Here is a 19,677-nt window from a genome sequence, read left to right on the forward strand (position 1 = left end):
ACACAACTACCCTGTAACTAATCATTACTGTATGGTTATTATATAAACAAAATCCTGATGCAGTAGGAGAGAAACAAGAGTAAAAATGCAAGCATTGCTTTCTATACAAAAAACTGAATTAAAGCAGGCTAGTTATATCACGAGTGCTAACATCTATTTTATGACCATGGAATTCCATTAATATCTTTTTTTTGTTTTTTGAATTTCGCACAAAGCTACTCGAGGGCTATCTGTGCTAGCCGTCCCTAATTTAGCAGTGTAAGACTATAGGGAAGGCAGCTAGTCATCACCACCCATCGCCAACTCTTGGGCTACTCTTTTACCAACGAATACTGGGATTGACCGTCATATTATAACACCCTCACGGCTGAAAGGGCGAGCATGTTTGGCGTGACGGGGATGCGAACCTGCGACCCTCAGATTATGAGTCGCACGCCTTAACACGCTTGGCCATGCCGGACCGTCGGGAATCCATTAATACCGACATTTCACGTCCATTAAACTCCTTTAAAATACAAATTTACTAAAGGCTAGAGGCAAACTGAAAATGTTACCACGTGGTTGTTACTTTCTGCCTCCAACAATACACATATAAGATATTTTAATTACATGATTGAGGGTATTTGATCATAGCCAAATAAAACACTTAAATACTCAGTACACTACTCACTTTTATATATACTTTCTTCCGCTCACTAATGCCCTTCGCTAGTACAGCGGTATGTCTCCGGATTACAACACTAAAATCAGGAGTTCGATTCCCTTCGGTGGGCTGAGCAGATAGTCCGATGTGGCTTTGCTATAAGAAAAACATACTCACTCAGTAATGTTTGCTGAGAACGCCATGCTTTGTTTCCCCTCGAATGTGTAGTGACCTCGACCACATGTTATTCTTACCTTAGCACATAAATTCCAACTAACTAGTGTCAAAAGTGAAAATAGTCTCTTGCCAACATTAATAACAGTATTCAGTGTAGCATATCTGAATAATGTTTTATATGTCAGTAATCACGCTTTACTACACATCTTAGAGTCTTGAATTTCGAATAAAATCCTTTAGTATCTATATGTTTGTACAACTCAAATGCAAAGAAATAATGATTATTCCTTTCAAATTCGCAACATTCCATGATAAAAAATAATACAATTACCTTACTGCACATATAGGAGTTACACACACAATAAAATGTACTAAAGAAACCCAGTGAATATTGCAGTGTCTGCTCTGTAGAACTGCTGCTGCTCAGTGTGATAATGTGAGAGATTATTTTGAATTATTATTCTTTCTCAGTCAGTGCATGAGACATTCAACAGTGAAGTATGGTCTTAACTAGTCGATGTGTTCAGTGCATTTATGTGGGTCACTTGACAGTTGTAATTCTTGCATTTACAGATCAATATCTTGAAGGATGAGGTGAAAATATATATAGCTTGAGTTGAACTACTTCTTTTCTATTGCTTTTACCGTATCCTAACTCATTACCTATGTTGGAATGTTTATTTTAACATCGCTTCTGCCCTGTAGTAGCTAGATCATACATTTACATTGAATTTTATAGGTTCATATGAAGCAATCAAGCAAAGTCATACTTTTGCATTATTAAACTTTACGATATCTAAAGTTCATGAGCCACTTTAATGATGCATGATCAGATAACTAGTGTTTTAAAAGCCAATAAAAAGGCAGTTCTGTCTTGGTCATGCAGCATTTACGTTCAGGAACTGTCAACTGTTATGTGTTACAGTTTATCTCAAATAAGCCCTTCAATTTACGTATTACAATTTCAAATAACTAGAAATTTAATTAAATATTGATTTGAATTTAGACATTTATTAAATGTAGAGATTTATCAAGTTTAGATGTTTTATTTCTTAATACAAATATATTTTAATATACAAACAATCAATAATAATGGTTATTACAAATAATGATTTATAACGCACTTAACAATTCATTTAACAGGAAGCTAGCTAGATCTTCACTGATCACGCATGAGTTTTTTACAGCTGAGATTATATAATGTTTTTGTAAATATACTAACCTCGATGTTAATCTTCTGAAGTTAAAAGGTTTGTGATGTTCAAAATTTACGAACGTTTCTACTCAAATACCTATAGTTTCCCGATTAATAAGCGCTTTTCACAGATATATTTTCCAGTGTTTATAGTATACCAACTGTAGCAAACCAACAAGATATACTGTAACTTGGCACGTTGAGTTATAAACGTTAAGACGAGATTCTAGACATTTCAGTTGGCTCAAAAATACGCTAGTGCTTTTGTAAAACATAAGTTCTTGATTCTTGTACTCACAAATTTTCTACAAATTTAAAGAATAAGTGAGAATTTTGCAAAACACACTTAACAGTATAAGTTACGTATATTTCTAAATATATATTTAACTACAACAATCAAATGTATAATAGTAAAGTATGTTATACAACATACGACTGACATCTATGTTTACACATTCTCATTCATCTTGTAATTGCAATAACACTGCCCCAACTCCATTGCAGCTGGCATCAATATCCAACAAACATTCAGTGTTATCATGGGTGTGCCAGCAACAGGGCTTCAGCCAAAGCACACCTTAGGTGGTCACAGTTATCAGTCCATTTAAAATATGTATCAATAATAAGATGCAAAATCATAGAAACTAGAGACTTCTTGTTTGGTCTAGTCCATTTCTGTACTCTTACAATCTTTAGATGGTCAGTAAAAATCAGTAGAAATCACATTTCTACTAACGATGTGTCTGAGAAATTCCATATGAATACGAGCAAATATTACCCTGATTTCAGCTTGAAGCTTGTTTTTTATATTAACTGGAATACCAAGCCTGGGTTCTAAACACCAGACTCGATTACGTGGCCAAACATTAAAATATTATCAATATAGACCAGCCATTGTAGCTTCTATAGTATAAGCTCTATTGTTCTCTCTAAAATGGCAAGCAAAATGTTATAACAGTTGTTTTACCCAACAGGTTACCTGGTGCAAAGAATACAACAGCATCTTAAACCAAGAAATCAATGCGCTTATATTACCTTAAATGATGATCATTTGGTAATCTAAAAGGTGTCGGTCACCATGTTTGTGCTCTCAGGTATCATACAACAGAAGCAATCCTTGAAATACCACTAATTTCAGATACCTTTACTTTGTTCACCTTTTCAATTCCAATACAAAGAAAGCTGCTAAATATACAACTGTCCCAATATGTCATTGTAAATATTCAAACAGGTAACTGTTTGAGTTAATGCTGCCTGCTTTCTGCACAAGAAACAGTGCATCTCATGTCTTGGCTCCATTGCCACATCTTACGGCACCAATGCACTGCACCTAGTCTGTAGTAAATCATAAAACAAAGAAGTATTGTGATATTCTCTGCAACATACACTAATGCAGTTCTTTGTTCCTGGATTTGATCTGTATGACGTTGGGTTAGTTTCCTGTAAAAATACAGTTCACGTACTGCAAATGCAAAACTAACTGAAAATTTCTGCAATATATTCATCTCTAAGATATCAATGCCAGAACCAATGTCAGAGATAATTACTTTTATTCTGATTCATTCATTATCTAGCCATATGTATCTCTCTAGTCACTTTCAACTCTTCATTACTCACTAAAAAAGTCAGCGTTAACTGGCCTAGATACCTTTTTAAGATAAATCAATATACTAGAGACTTCTGTATCTGCCAGGAACTCTATTTTTCACTTATAAATTTTAACTGTCACACACCACGTGTCACCCAGCCATGATAAAACTTAGTGGACAACCAACCCTTTTAGCACCATCTGCCTATTTCACTTCTCCAAATTATTACTCAGACCCGACTGGAAGTTTTCTGGAACTGATACGGAAGCAACTATAGTTTGTATATGACTCTTTTGTATCTGCTATACAGCCAGATAAAATGGCTAGTTTTAACTAATTTACTACGAAATAAATAATAGGCATTACACATTAAAATGGTTGAGTTCCCCACATTCAAAACAAATTCATTGTTCCTCTCTTCTAATTCAAAATCCATTAGGAAGTATCATTGGAATGAGATGATTGTTGCTGGCTGGTTTGAGCACATCTTGAGTCTAGTGTGATGTATTCTTTTTGGAATGGTACATTGCTCTACTTATGATAATTGCAGCTGTCAAAGAGGGCTTATTCCTCTCCTGTAACTCAAAACTTTTTATTATAGTTGATATATTCACTTATGTATGCACAAGACAAAAGTTAAATATTACACTACTTGAAATTATTGTGTTTATTATATTTTGTAATTTTAATGAGAGTGTTTTTCTGATTTCTGTAAAACGCCACAGTTTTTCGTTTTTGTTTTTAACAATGGATAAGGCCCACCATGGCCATGTAGTTGAGACGCTCGACTCGTAATCTGAGGGTCACGGGTTCGAATCCCTTAAGTCCAAACATGCTTCCCCTTTTAGCCGTAGGGATGTTATAATGTGACGGTCAATCCTACTATTTGTTTGTAAAAGAATAGCCCAAGAGTTGGCGGTGGGTGGTGATGGCTAACTGCCTTCACTGTAGTCTTACACTTCTAAATTAGGGACAGTTGGTGCAGATAGCTTTGCGCGAAATTTAAAAACAAACAATAAAAAAGGATTAAATATTATTGCCATCTGTTTTATCTTCCAGATCATAAAGCAACAAATCAATTAGTACCAAAGCAAGACAGTAATTTCTTGCTATAATTGTAGAACTAAAGTCGCATAAGGGGTAGAAATTATAATTACATTGGATTTTAATGTTAAAACCTCAGTCAAAAATTAGTTTATATTTTATTCACTCTAGATATTACTTCAAATTTATGCTCCTCTCATAATTCATTTTATTAAAATTATTTGTTTAATTAAATGCAACATATAAAGCTTATCAGGTTAAACTTTGGTGAATTTTTTGTACCAAAGGAGTTGCTTACCAGAAATCCCCTTGTATGGTGTTTAACATCCGAGTAAGACAAAATGTAAATACCAGTGTATTATTTACTCTTTCCAAATTGTATTTCATCTACGAACAGTGAGTCCTAATCTTAAAACTACAATGTGACTGTTATAAATTTCAGTTACTAGTCTCAAACACTATTTCACAGAAGTGTATGAGAGCACCTAAGACATGAAGCAAAGCAGACCAATATAGATGAGGCGAAGTGCACGTCAACTAAATAGTGGTAATAGTCTCCAATCTTTAAACCTCTTTACTTTTATTTTCATCAATAATATTTATTTCCTACTTAAATTAATTAGAAATTATTTGAAAGTATAGTTTATAAGATGAAAAATATTTATTTTTATTACTCTTCTGGTATGAGAGAAAATATTCTTGAGTACACTTCGATCAAAATAGTCTTACTTCAGAAATTAATATTAACTTTTAATTAAAACAAGTTTGTTATTTAGAATGAAAATCAAAATCAACCTGTTAATGAAAATAGATTTAAATATACTGTCATTATTTTAGATACATAGGTAACAATATATTATTTTTTTAGTTGGGTATTTTCGCCATTGACCATATTTTCGTTTGTAAATCCAATAATATCTCACGACGTTAATTTAATTCTAAGTCCTTACACTAAGTAAACAATAAATTGTTTGTAATATTTCCTATAGTCATATATGCTTCACTGATGACAATATTCACTGTTCATTGAAATGTGGATACGATAAGACAACTTTTTTGTTGTGTTTTGACTGATACGTAACTTAACATATAATTTTGAAGTTTATAATGTTTACGATTCGCGTGTTCCTCAAATGTATATTTTAGGAGCGTATTTCAAACCAGGCGTCTATATTTTAGGTTGCTCTTATGCTCATACTTTAACCACCTCAATTTTAGGAGAAGATTCTCAATAAACTGATTTTATTACTTTCAACTAATTACTCGAATTGAAATAAAGTCTTTAGTTTACTTTTAAATGTTTGCATAATTCACAGATCTTGACTTTCAATTACTGTTAAACTAAGAAAAACTATAGATCATATGGATTTTTTTTGCGTATGTTGTGTATTTTAAATTATCGAGTCTTCAAATGTCTATGCTCCTATTAGCGTCAAACGTTTTGTTTCATTTTGTATTTAGTTAACATAAAAAAAATATTTCAGCTGCTATTATTAAAAATGACCCAAAGTTCAATTTCATTAAACTTGTCACGTCTGTGGTAGTGATTGAATGTTTCCTTGTGATTCAACAATAAACTTGAGGACTTACCAGACTAAAAATTAAGGCTTGATCCATGCATCAAGCATAGCATACATGTAGTTCATTGTGTAACATTTCACTAAAGTAATAAAATTAACAGGAACACGGGATGTGATTAAAATGTCATATTTGGATTAATACTTATTGTACACCTGATAAAGTTCAAAACGTATGATGATTGGTCAAAAAATGAAATATGGTATATTAGTTTGTTTGTTCAAGCAAAATACTAACGTGACAGTATACTGTCACGTTGGTAAATAGTCCCCCCCCCCAATTAACATACAGCTTCATATACAGATGTAAAATATTTTGTATAAAATATCCTTAACTAAACAAAAAAACTCTAGTCATGTTCAATAGAAAAACTGATATTTTTATTAAATATTCAGAATATACACCTTGAGTGTTTTTCTTTTTGAACTTTGTAAATCATTTTCAAAAATTTATATAATGTTCATATGGTAAATATACATGTTTTTTTGTTCTAATTTTTGCATAATTTAAGCCAAGTTTAACTTAGTTTACAAGCATTCATTTTTAGTAAGATCTGTTTTAACTAAACCAACTAAAGCATTGTTAGTATGCTCAGACTGAATCCGAGGGCTTGTGGCTCACGTTTCATTGTAGCAAAAGTCACTGTGAAATCTCATTAGTCGTCAAATAAGATAAACCGAAGTGGTTGATGGATGATATTGAATACAGTTTTAGCCTGTCAGCTCAAAATTAATGATGGGTATGCACAGCTTAACCCGTGTGTAGCTTTACCAAATATTCTTAAAAGCAAACTACAGCTACATTATGTTACACATGCATATCTTTATCTGTATGAAAAACAATAATAACGACTTTATATTAAACTAAATAATGTTTTGTTGAATTATTTGGAACTAATAAATTAGTCATTATTTTCGACATGTAATGGCTCTAATGCCTCATATTAAGCTCCTTATATCAATTACTAAATAAAGAACATAGCGGAATAATTAGCTTTCCTTAAACAATTATTTTTTTCTTGCGTAAATGATACACTATAGAGAAGGAAGAACCGAATGCAATTACATAATGTTCTCTTGTACTGAAAACAAGTGAAATAATTATTGATTATATATACAAATGCATGCAGACTTTCACGTATTTAGATAACGTGACATTGGATTTATGTTCTTATGAGGAATAACAATTGATATTTCTGTATTGAGATTCGTGAGCGAAATGCATGATGCATAATCTAATTTTCCTTGTTTGTTTTTTGTCTCGTATTTCATCCAATTTTCCCAGTTTGTTCCTAAAAATTTAGTTACTGCAAAATATTTTGAAAACCATGACTAATAATACCATTTTCCAGTCGCTTTGTACTGCCCGTCCATGGCTTCTACAGATATGTACAATTAATAAGCACGCAAATAAACTGTTAGTGATTAATTTGCGACCACATTTAAGTCTAATATTTGTTTGTGTTTACAGCAAAGCCAAATTAAGTTATTTTGCTGTATTTTCAAATTGTCTACTTATTAGTATTAAAACAATTCAAGCAGATATTTTGACGCGTTTATTCTTTTGTTTCTTTTATATTTTCTTTAGAATTAGTTACCCGAAAATTTTGAAAACCTTAAGCTAAAATATCATTAGTGTAACCGATTTTGTTTTGTTTTCAATTTCGCGCAGTTACACGAGGACTAACTGCGCTAGCCGTCCATAATTTAGCAGTGTAAGACTAGAGGGAAGGCAGCTAGTTATCATCACTCACCGCCAACTCTTGGGCTACTTTTTTACCAACAAATAGTGCGATTAATCGTCACTTTATAACGCTACCACGGCTGAAAAGGCGAGCAGGATTGGTATGGCAGGGGATTCGAACGCATGACCTTTGGAGTACCGTAACCACTTGGCCATGCCAGGCCTTTGAGAAAGTGTAGGTAAAAATAAATGTTTAATCAGAAGTGATAATAATATACAATTTTAACCACGATTTTCTTTGTTTTGGTATCATATACTGAAAGCAAAATTTTTCATTAGATTCAACACACAAGGAAGAATTTGAATTTGGATAATTTTATGTGTGTATGTATGTGTGTGTGTGTGTGTGTTAAAATCCATTAATCAATATCTCTTCAATACCTCTTCAGGTAATGTATATCGATATTAAAGATTCTCTTAACAGATAGAAATGAGTTCAGAAATGTGTATTATATTTTACACATTGTATAGAAAATTCAGAGCTCGATTCTCCAAAGTACCAGAGCGCAAATGGTCCATTGTGTAGCTCTGTACTAAGACATCATTTTCCACAACACTACCTTTATACTTTATTCATAAGATTTGCAGGAATTATACTCTCTTTCTCTCTCTCTCTTTCTTGTACAAATCGTAGTGTTAACCTTATTCAAAACTTATATAAAATATTTATGTAATACGAACAATATATTACTTTTATGATGAAATTAAATGTTTATGTTATTTTTCTTTGAAAATGTTTAAAATAATTTAAAACTCAATTACATCACATTGCTATAACTTTAATGCACTTTTACTACTTGAACAAGTAATGATTAAAATTGTGTTACTAAATGAATCAGTGGCTTTAATGCAAAAGAGCCTCACAAACTGGTTACATTTATAGAATAATCACCACATTGTATTTGAAAATTAATAAGGATTAATAGTTATCATTAAAAAATTAAATAGTTAATAAACATTTTTTTCTGCATGTAAAGAGTACACTGTAAAAGTCATGCACTCAACCGTTATTTTTCAACGCTAAAAATCTCATTTTAAAACTTGGTTAAAAACATTGAGATAATGCAAACATTACTATAAAAATAAATACATAATTTAATTGGACTGAAGTTATCCGTACGTTTTTTAATCACATAGAATCATTTTAAAAACACAGTAATCTTCTTTAAATTCAATATGAGACAATTTAAAACCCAATTTGACAGAAAAATGGTAGTATTTCTTGAAGCTAACAGTGAGGTACTTAAACTTTTAAAATGTATTTTAAAGACGGCTGGTATGGGTATTAAAACTTTTGAATACATTTTTACTTCAAGTGGGTTTCTCATCATCATGAATTACTTAAACCTTTATTTTAATACACAATTTCACTTTCTACAGCTATTGAGTGTTAGCGATTTGACCCCTAACCACTGATCTGGTCGAAATTTATATATGAATAAGCAAAGGAGCTACTTTATGTGGATAATAAACCATTTAAACTGTTTTTGAGCAAAATTGTAAAGACAAAGAAATCCTTGAGATTTATAATAAAATTATTGTTATATGTGGATTGGCCATTACATCTATAATAATAAAAGGACGCGTCTGTGGGTCTGTGTGTGATCGCCATAACTCCAAAAGCAAAGAACGTAGCAACCTGAAATTTTGCACCCATAATAAGTGGATTCTGAGAGTGTACACCTGGGTAATATTACTTATCCCGGTTTTAATTAGGGCAAGCTAGCAGAAAAACAAATAAAAAATCCTCGTTTCTTTATATTCCAAATAGAAATTGCAGGCACGTACGTCTGTTCACATGCGGGTAGATGTATGTATGATAGTCATAAATCGAAAAAGAAAAAACCTAGAAGCCTGAAATTCTGCACCCATACTCAGTAAATCGTGAATATGTGCAACTGAGTATTATAACTTATCCATGTGTCTGCACTCACGTGTGTCTCTTTATGAAGTATGCAAGCGAAAAACCACATAGAAAAGGGTATATGACTGCTATATGTCCAAAAGCAAAAAACTTAGAAACTTGAAATTTCGCAACTGCACTACCTTGAAACTAAGTGTGCATCTTGGTATAATTACTTATTTCATTTAGGAGCGTGCGCGCATGCTCATCTTTTTAATAAAGGAGACTAGTGAATTGTTTTGTTTTGAATTAAGCACAAAGCTACACAATGGGCCATCTGTGCTCTGCCCACCACGGGTATCGAGAGCCGGTTTTTAGTGTGTAAGTCCACAGACATACCATTGAGCCAGTGAGGGGCAAACTGGGGGAAAACCCACATAAAAAAAACAAGTGGTACCTTATATTATAAATAGAAATCACAACCAGACACGTGTGTGCGTGTGCGCATGCACACGTGTATGTCTGTGTATGTATCGTCACTGAAGAAGAAAAACCTAGAAACCTGAAATTTTGTACCCATACTAGGTGGATTCTGAGAATGTACACCTGGGTATTCCTTATGTCATCCATATGAGTACGCGAATGAGTCAAACTAGCAAAAAACCAAATAGAAAAGAAGTAGTTCTATATATTATAAATAGAAATTACTGATAGAATAACAAGAATGTTCGCATTTCTAAAAGCTCCTTCAATCAAAACATAAAAAGGATACGTCGTCTATTTTATCGTTACTGAAGTGTTTAAGGCAAATGAAACTTTAAGCAGTATTCCTAAATACTGATTTCGTTTTGCAGAAGTATCCCGGTACAGCAATGACAAAGCGTTCACAGGGAAAACTTATTTTATGGTAATAAAAACGTGTCGAAACATTTCTCAGATCATACTCTTCGCAAAACTTAGTACCCTTAATATTTTAATACTTAAATCAAATTTGACACAAGCATTGAAATTTGGTTATATTACTAATAATTTTGCGCATGCTATAGCATGAAGAGATACATGAAGTTTAATATTTAAACTTTTAGATTTGTAGATAAGCCTTCGTTTAGATTAATTATGTGCTTGAACTTTTAGATTTGAGTTTATTTTCTTTTAGTGGATATAATATTTTCTCTTCTTGTTTTACCTGATATGGTATAAAACATCTCTGTTTTATTCTTATGTAATATAATTTGACCACATGTATACTTATTATTGCATTTTACTCAAACATCATATAAAAGCGCTAGATCTTATAACAAATAAACTCAGTCGTTGGAAATCACGTTTTCCTTATTGTTGTCTTCAAAATATTTCTGTTGCGAGATTGTACTTGGAACTTCAACAATATATATATAACAATACAGAAGTTACTTCCGATTTTAAATCCTTGTTTTTCTCACTTCAATGCACTGTGAAAATTCAAAATAACATAAAATTTAATATAAAAGTTGGTTCACTCTTATTCGCATAACTGTAAATTATTGGTCTACTGGTTCATACTTAGATGCTAAAAATTACAATAGGCCCAGTGTCCCAATTGCTTTAATCCGTCTTTGACTATTTGTTTGTTGTTTTTTTTAAATTTAGAGCAAAGTTATACGAGAGCTATCTGCGCTAGCCATCCCTAATTTAGCAGTGTAAGATTAGAGGGAAGGCAGCTAGTCATCACCACCCACCGCCAGCTTTTGGGCTACTCTTTTACCAACGAATAGTGAGATTAACCGTCACTTTATAACGCTACCACAGCTAAAATGGCGAGCAGGTTTGGTGTGACGGGAATTCAGAAGCGTGAACCTTGGATTATGAGTCGAGTGCCTTAACCACCTGGCCATGTCGGACTTGGCCATGACTATACACAGGCTTTCAACTTACGATAGTGATAAATGATGAGAACCTCAAGTAATAAATAATGTTGCCAGATACGGTTACGTCATTTTTATGAAATAATATCTTATATCTAGATATATTTAACATTTAATGTGATCTCAATAAAGGTTAAACAAAAAATATAATTTACATTTGAAATATTAAAAAAAACATAAAGTTTATGATAAAGAGATGAAACTACACATCCTTTTATTTTAATTCCGTGAACTATACCTTTTGCTGTTTATCATTTTGAAGTTAGAAAAATAAACTAGTTTGTAAATGTTTTGTGTTTTGATATACGATAGAGAATGGAACGTACAATTGTGTAAGAGCTTTAGAGAAATTGTTTAGAAAACCTATATATTTGTGGATTCTGATGGTGTGCACCCGGGCATTATTACTTATCTTATTTACATGCGTAAGGAATATATTAGTTATATTACTAATTTTTACTCCTTTGTAAAACTGTTTGTGAAATATTTACTTGAACTAGCTATATTTATAAGTATTATTTGTTCTGTGTTTCTAAAACAAACAAAAGTGTCAATAAAAGATGACTTCTGAGAATTTAGATGCATTAATTGTCGCAAGAAATATCCATAAATATTTGTTCTGATATTATATACGTTAACTATATAGTTTGTAGTTTATTTTCAAATGAATTATTTACGTTATTCCGCTTGTGTTACACAGACACCTACTGCAATTTGTAAACTGGATTGTTCCATAACCTTAAAAAATAATAAAAAAATAAAAAGGCTTTACGTTTTTAAGTAAATTTCAAAATGAACATAGTTCACAGTCTCTTAGACAAAGTTTTTCTTCCTGGAACAGGACCGAATACTAGTGATTAATTAATGGGATTGGGTTCAAGACATATTGTTACAAAACAATGTTTTGCACTCTAAGCTGTGGGTGCGTTACAGAAGTGACAGCCAATCCTGTTATTCATTGAAGAATATCCGTTTTAGGTGGTTAGTATTGTGGAATTGTTTGTTGCTTTTCATGTGATTTGCAATTTAAAATAAGGTACAGATACGTTTGACCCAAAGCAAAAATTACTTCACTTTTTCAGTCATATTTAGGTAATTAGAAACGTATGCAACAACAACAAATAATTCCATAATTGGTTTCCAGATTTAAGTTTATATTACAGCAAGGAAAATATTAGATCTAACTAGGAAGCTGGGAAAACTTATATACTCTTTAAAACGAAAAACTGGACAAAAACTACGATAAGGTTCGAGGATTGTCGCTGTCCACTCACTGGTTTTAAGGAAATGTTATTTTTAATGCTTTTGTCTTTACCATTATTTGTCTCCAATGTTTTTTTTTTGTCTCTGCATTGGGCCAATCTATTCACTTTTATAGAAATCTACCCATACTAAGTCTCTTTTTTTTAAGTATACAAACCAAATATCTTACTGATAATTCTGTCAAGTATTCATGAAATGAAACTTGTAGGTGAAACGTTGTGTGAATACATAAAACGTTAAAAAGAGAACCATGCTGCTGCTTTTTCGAAGTGATGAAATATTAATGATATTCTTAGGCTTAATTATTTATGTGAATAAGTATCAAATTTGCTTTCCTTACACGGGATTACCAGGAGGTTAAATATAAACCACAGTCTCTAATACAAGAATTAGGCGGAAAATAGACGTTGATTAAGTTCAGTCAGCTTCGCATTTTACTCGTTTAATTATTGTATTTTAGTTTAGATAGAAATTCTCCCCTCTTTAATTACTAAATGATTGAGATACCGCCCTTGCTATTAAATGGATGAATTAGGAGCATACTGTAGTCCACCTTTTTCTGTTCAGTTAGGAGCATTTTGAAATTTTTAATAACCCACTGACAGTAACAGGACGAAGCGCATCTTAACAATTTTCAAAACGAACTACGGTTTTGTTATACATACTAATATTTTGAGAAATTTCTAGGTTGTCCTCTTTCAGAAACAAGTATGAGATATACGTTTGATGTTTTCTTTTTAGAACTGACGACGTTTTTAAGCAAATAAAGTGATCATTAGAGAAAAATAATATATTTGAAACTTTTTAAACAAAAACTTCGACAGTTATTTTAAATTACAATCACGAGGTGAACGTTTTTTGTTTTTCGGGAATCTTAGATATGTTTAAGATGAATCACATGTTGACCAAAATAAATTATTAGAAACTTGTCATATTACGACTATTTCTCGTTTAATTATTTTGATTTTTCTTCAAGACTTGTGACATAAAACAAAGTTGTCACAACTGATGGTGCGAATTTGTTTGTCTGAAGACTGGCCCGGCATGACCAAGCGTGTTAAGATGTGCGACTCGTAATCTGAGGGTCACAGGTTCGCATCCCCGTCGCGCCAAACATGCTCGCCCTTTCAGCCGTGGGAGCGTTATAATGTGTCGGTTAATCCCACTATTCGTTGGTAAAAGAGTAGCCCAAGAGTGGGTGATGATGACTAGCTGCCTTCCTTCTAGTCTTACACTACTAAATGAGGGACGGCTAGCACAGATAGCCCTCGAGTAGCTTTCTGCGAAATTCAAAAACAAACAAACTTGTTCGAAAAACCAAGCTTCAAGATTTCTCTTTCTTAATGCAGTTTGCTTTCATCTTCGTGGTTTTGTGGATATGATAAATTTTATACTGCAAATGTTTCTATTAAAGATCAAATTTTTGTGAAAAAAGACATATTTTGTTTTGTATTTGGCAGACTTCTATTAATGAAACATGCATCGGCTGTTTATGTTGTTAAGTTTACAAATATAACAGTACTTTTGTTTTTAGTTTGTTTGATTTAATCACAAAACTCTTCAAAAAGGATTTTGTTATGCCTATGAGAAGGATCAAACCTAAAATTTCGTTCTAAGCTTCAAATATTATCATTGAGCCAAGAGAAATGTCGTTTGTTTATTTTATTAAAGCACGAATTTTACTAAAGGGTTTTACTGTGTTGTAATCGCCATAAGGATTCATCCCCAAATCTAATTTACTAGTCGTCAAGACTACCATACAGCGATTGGAGATGCACTATTCGTTGGCAAAAGAGTAGGCCAAGAGTTGGCGGTGGGTGGTGATGACTAGCGCAGATAGCCCTCGAGTACCTTTACGCGAAATTAAAAAAAAAAACAATTAATGTGAGAATTATATTTTATTATATCTTAAAATACCTGTGAACAAATGGTGCATACCTTGAAATAATAGTAGAGTATATTTAAAGCTAGAGGAATTTTTAATGTGATTGCATCTTATCTTGAAAATTGTTTCCCCCGTCATTATGGTACGAAAATTGTTCCATTACACGCAAGTAAACAAAATAGGAACAAGTCACAAAAGAGAAAGGCGTTCATTCGAGATTATTGAAATTTCGGACAAAAGAATGAAAACAATCCATCACAATGATATTGAATGATATAGACTATGTAAAATCAGACGTGAGTCAGAGTTGCTACGATCTAGTTACATATCATTATAAGAATGCAGACGTTATGGGTAAAGCCTTAATTTCATGCATCTTTATTTAATTAGAAACCTACATCTATTAGTATAATATTGTCTCTTAAATATCTTTACTTTATTAGAAGGTTTGTTTATTTGTTTTGAATTTCGCACAAAGCTACACACGGACTATCTGCGCTAGCCGTCCCTAATTTAGCAGTGTAAGATTAGAGGAAAGATAGCTAATCATCACCACCCACCGGCAACGTTTGGGTTACTTGTTTACCAACGAATAGTGGGATTGACCGTCACATAACATACGCCCCAACGGCTGAAAGGGCTTATCAGAGGGTACTAGTCAGTTTTGTTTAACAGACGATCGTGGCCACATGAATACGATAATGTTTCCAACTGTCACGTAGGTGCATCCAAAAGGATAAAGTGATATATTTAAGATATATGAATCCATATTATTTCGGTTATGTTATAGAACTTCTAGGTACGCCTTTGAGTAAATGCATAAAGCAATAACCTGTTGAATTGGTATTTTCATTATATTCATCAAATGTTGCATATTTTAGGCATACGGTTATAATACAATATGTATTACAGGTTCTAAATGAATGCATCGAGATTAATGCAAAAGTAATATCAATACAGTTGCTCCCCGCTAGTACAGCGGTATGTCTCCGGATTTACAACGCTAAAATCAGCGGTTCGATTCCCCTGGGTGGGCTGAGCAGATAGCCTTTGTGGCTTTGCTAAAAGAAAAACACACAAACATCAATGCGGTTAATTTTAATTTTTGAATAATGTGTATTTATAAAGTTCCAATATATTTAATAAATCTATTTTGATAAGATATATTAAGATTTATAACGCCATGCAAATTGACTTTTCACATACTCAATCAAACGATATTCCCTTTACTGTATTAGCATGAAATGTCACCGCTCACTACATTCACATGATTTCAAAACACCATCCTCCCCTCCCGGCTCGCTTGTTCCTTCGTTAGTAAGATCGTAATGGGCAGACAGTAATAATGCATTTCGGCTTTTATGATCGAGAAATCAAACGTGGCGTGACGTACCACACAACAGTTTTCCTATTGGTTAGATAATTATTTTTTTCTGGATTATGTATACTATTCTTCGCAAAGAGTAACATAAGATTAAATTATTCACTATTACAATATAAAAAATAGTCACTGAAAGTATTATTCAAACGGTAACTATAAAGAGTAATTGAAACTATCACTAGAAGGATCTATAAAGTGCCCCCTAGTGGCACAGAGGTACGTATGCGGACTTACACTACAAAAAAACCGGGTTTCGATACCCGTGACGGGCAGAGCACAGATTGCTCTTTGTGTAGCTTTATGTTAGACAATAAATAACAATAACAATCTATAAAGTTGTCACTAAACTGAACTATGTAACATTAATTAAAAAGGATCATTGAGATGATCACTCAAATGAACACTAGAGGATAATTAAAATGATCACCAAACATTTTCAATTATCTCTTGAAACTAGACACAAATTCCTGTTTCTCAGATATTTTTAATCTTTTGCTGAGATTCCAGTCATGATTCAACTTATAAATGAAAGAAGGGGTTATTTTCTGACCTAACTACAAACAATCGTGTCGTCTACATATCTGTACCAATGTACTGTTGACGACACGATTGCGGGATTCACATCTATAGAACACACACTTAATTTTTCAATCACATTACCTCTATATATCCCAACATTAACTTCGCATGTGAACAGAAAGAAAGCAATCAAATGTCCTTTCTTAACCTAAAAATTACAAAAACCGATACACAATTTAAAACAGGAATCCACCAAAAAATTACCCATAATGGACTATACATTCTTTGGGACTCAGCACATGAAACAAAACAAAAACCCAAATACAAAGAAAACAAATAAACACAGCCATAAAACTACGCTCACCAGATAAAATTAACGATGAATTAGACAAAATAAAACAATACTTCATCAACATCAATAAGTTTCCTCCACAAACCGTAGAAAACATTATACGCACACACCTAGAAAAAAGCAAAATCAACCTACAAAAGTAAATATATCTCACGATTTTAAAAAATCACGAAACCATATACTGCTGCATACCATATATTCCCGACATCAGCAGAAAAATAACCAACATTTGGCAAAAACTAGTAACAAAATATGACATTCCAGTTAATACTAATTTTTTCCAAAAACCAAGCACAAACTAAGGTCCATACTATGTAAAAACTACAGTGACAAACACCACACCAACATTATTTATAAAATACAATGTGATAACTGCCACGACTTCTATATTAGAGAAACAAGTAGAAAAATGGAAACTAAATTCAAAGAACACAAAAAGTCACCTTCACACGTTTACGAACACTGCAAATCAAATAAACACAACATAACCATAAAAAAAACACTCAAATACTAAATAAAGAAACAAACATATACAAACGCAAAATTAAAGAAGCCTTAATTATACAACAATTCAAGCCCAAAATAAACAAATACTAAGGAACACCAATTATATATTCAACACCTGATCACATCCTCTACATTCCTACACTCATTTAATCAACCGCCTTCAAACATGTGTTCAGCTATCGGTCAGTAACCCTTTCTTTCTTTGTGAACCTGACGATGACCGAAGAAGGTCGAAACGTTGTTCGCTCCTTTATTAGTGCCTTCTCAACCCATACCAGCCGTTTTTAAATAGGTAATGATGAGCCTAAAATCATTCTTTAACTAGTAGTTGTTGTAATTGGGTCAGAACGAGCACTTCATGAGCTAAAGAAACAGAAAATGTAATAACCATTAGGCCTTCTCTATACTTTCCACGAACTGCTGTATATAAAACACGTAACTACATCTTCCCAACAAATGTAAAATACATTTCTTTATTAAATTTGTGTACAGTGGGTCCAGATAAAACTGTATACTATACTAAAATTATCGATTTAAATTCCTACGCTTGCGCTACCAATTAGCATCTGTAAAATTAAAAATATTTGTCTTTTACGTTTGTTTAAGCACATACTAATTAGTTTTAATAACAACAAAAAAGAACCGGAAGACAACATTTTAATAATGCTTAAACATTTTTTTTATTAAGGAATTAATAAAATTATCCATATAAATAAAATGACATTTCCATTAAGAAAATAAATTACTTACTTTATGGATAAAAGAATCAATCGCCCCCTAATAAAGTAAAATAAAGTGGGAAGTTCTGTCGCGAAACGTTAAATATTAAAAGGTTAAACAGTTGAGCTCACTCGATTTTGCAATCGTTTGAATGACATACTAACTATCGCTAAAAACTTTGTTATAATTACATCATCTAATCAAAAAATATAAACTCGTCAAATTTTTCCAAAATCATTTGTTTACATCTTATTAGTTAAAATGTTTTGTTAATGTTACAGGGCTAGTTTGTGAAGTTAAAAATGATATTTTTTAAGTACGATTTAAACGTGCTTTGTTCTGTAATAATGGAAAGTTTTATAAAGTGTTAGATAATTTGCAGTTAAATGGGAATTACAGTATTCCTGATGTGAAATCAGAGAAAGGAAATTTTTACGAGTTAAGTTACAACTTCTGTAAATATTGCAACCATTTCTAATACATCAGTTAATTCCTGTTTTAATAAGGTTTAATGAAATAAATTAAATTGATAATGGTATAATAGTATATAGGTACGAAATTTAATTTTGTTACTGTATATGTGTAGGTAGATCGTGTTTTTATTAATGGCGACGTTCAGCTCTATAGATCTAACTCTTCTCCTTATTAATTTCTCCTATATGGTTTAATGGAAAAGAAAATGCCCCTAGTGGCAGAATGGTATGTCTGCACCTTTTTCTGCTAGAAACCAGGTTTCGATAGCGGTGGTGGGCTGAGCAAAAGATACGTCTTTTTGTAGCTTTGTGCTTCACTACAAAGCAAACAGTAATTGTAAAAAATATCCCTTTTGGAACAGAGACGTTAGTGCCATCAAGTAGTAACCTAGGTTACTAGACATTATCAATATTCAAATTTTGACGGTTTTAATAAATATAATTTTTCATAAATAGGACGCGTGATTGCTCATATATTTTGCTGCAATTCGAATACTGGCTAAAACAAATTACTGTTTACATCATTTCACTCCTCGTAAAATTACGTTTTATTGTCCATTTTGTACTTACTCTACAATTCATCCTTACGTTAATTCTAAAAATAAGGCTAACAGTAATAATCAGTACCTTGAACGCGTACATGAAACACTCTAACATTCCGAGCAATAAATATTTGCACACGCACAATTTCTTTGTGGCTCTTCTTTCAATTTTTAGAATGACTGTCATATCTTGAAATATTTGGATTTAATCGATTACAAGTCCAAGTTGTTAAAATATCACCGTGATATATTAACGCGCATAACTTTCTTTCTACATCTTTCAAGTTACTTAAGTCAACTAAATCTCTTTAAAGAATAC

Source organism: Tachypleus tridentatus, chromosome 3 (assembly GCF_004210375.1).
Source record: "Tachypleus tridentatus isolate NWPU-2018 chromosome 3, ASM421037v1, whole genome shotgun sequence".
Classification (NCBI taxonomy): Eukaryota; Metazoa; Arthropoda; class Merostomata; order Xiphosura; family Limulidae; genus Tachypleus; species Tachypleus tridentatus.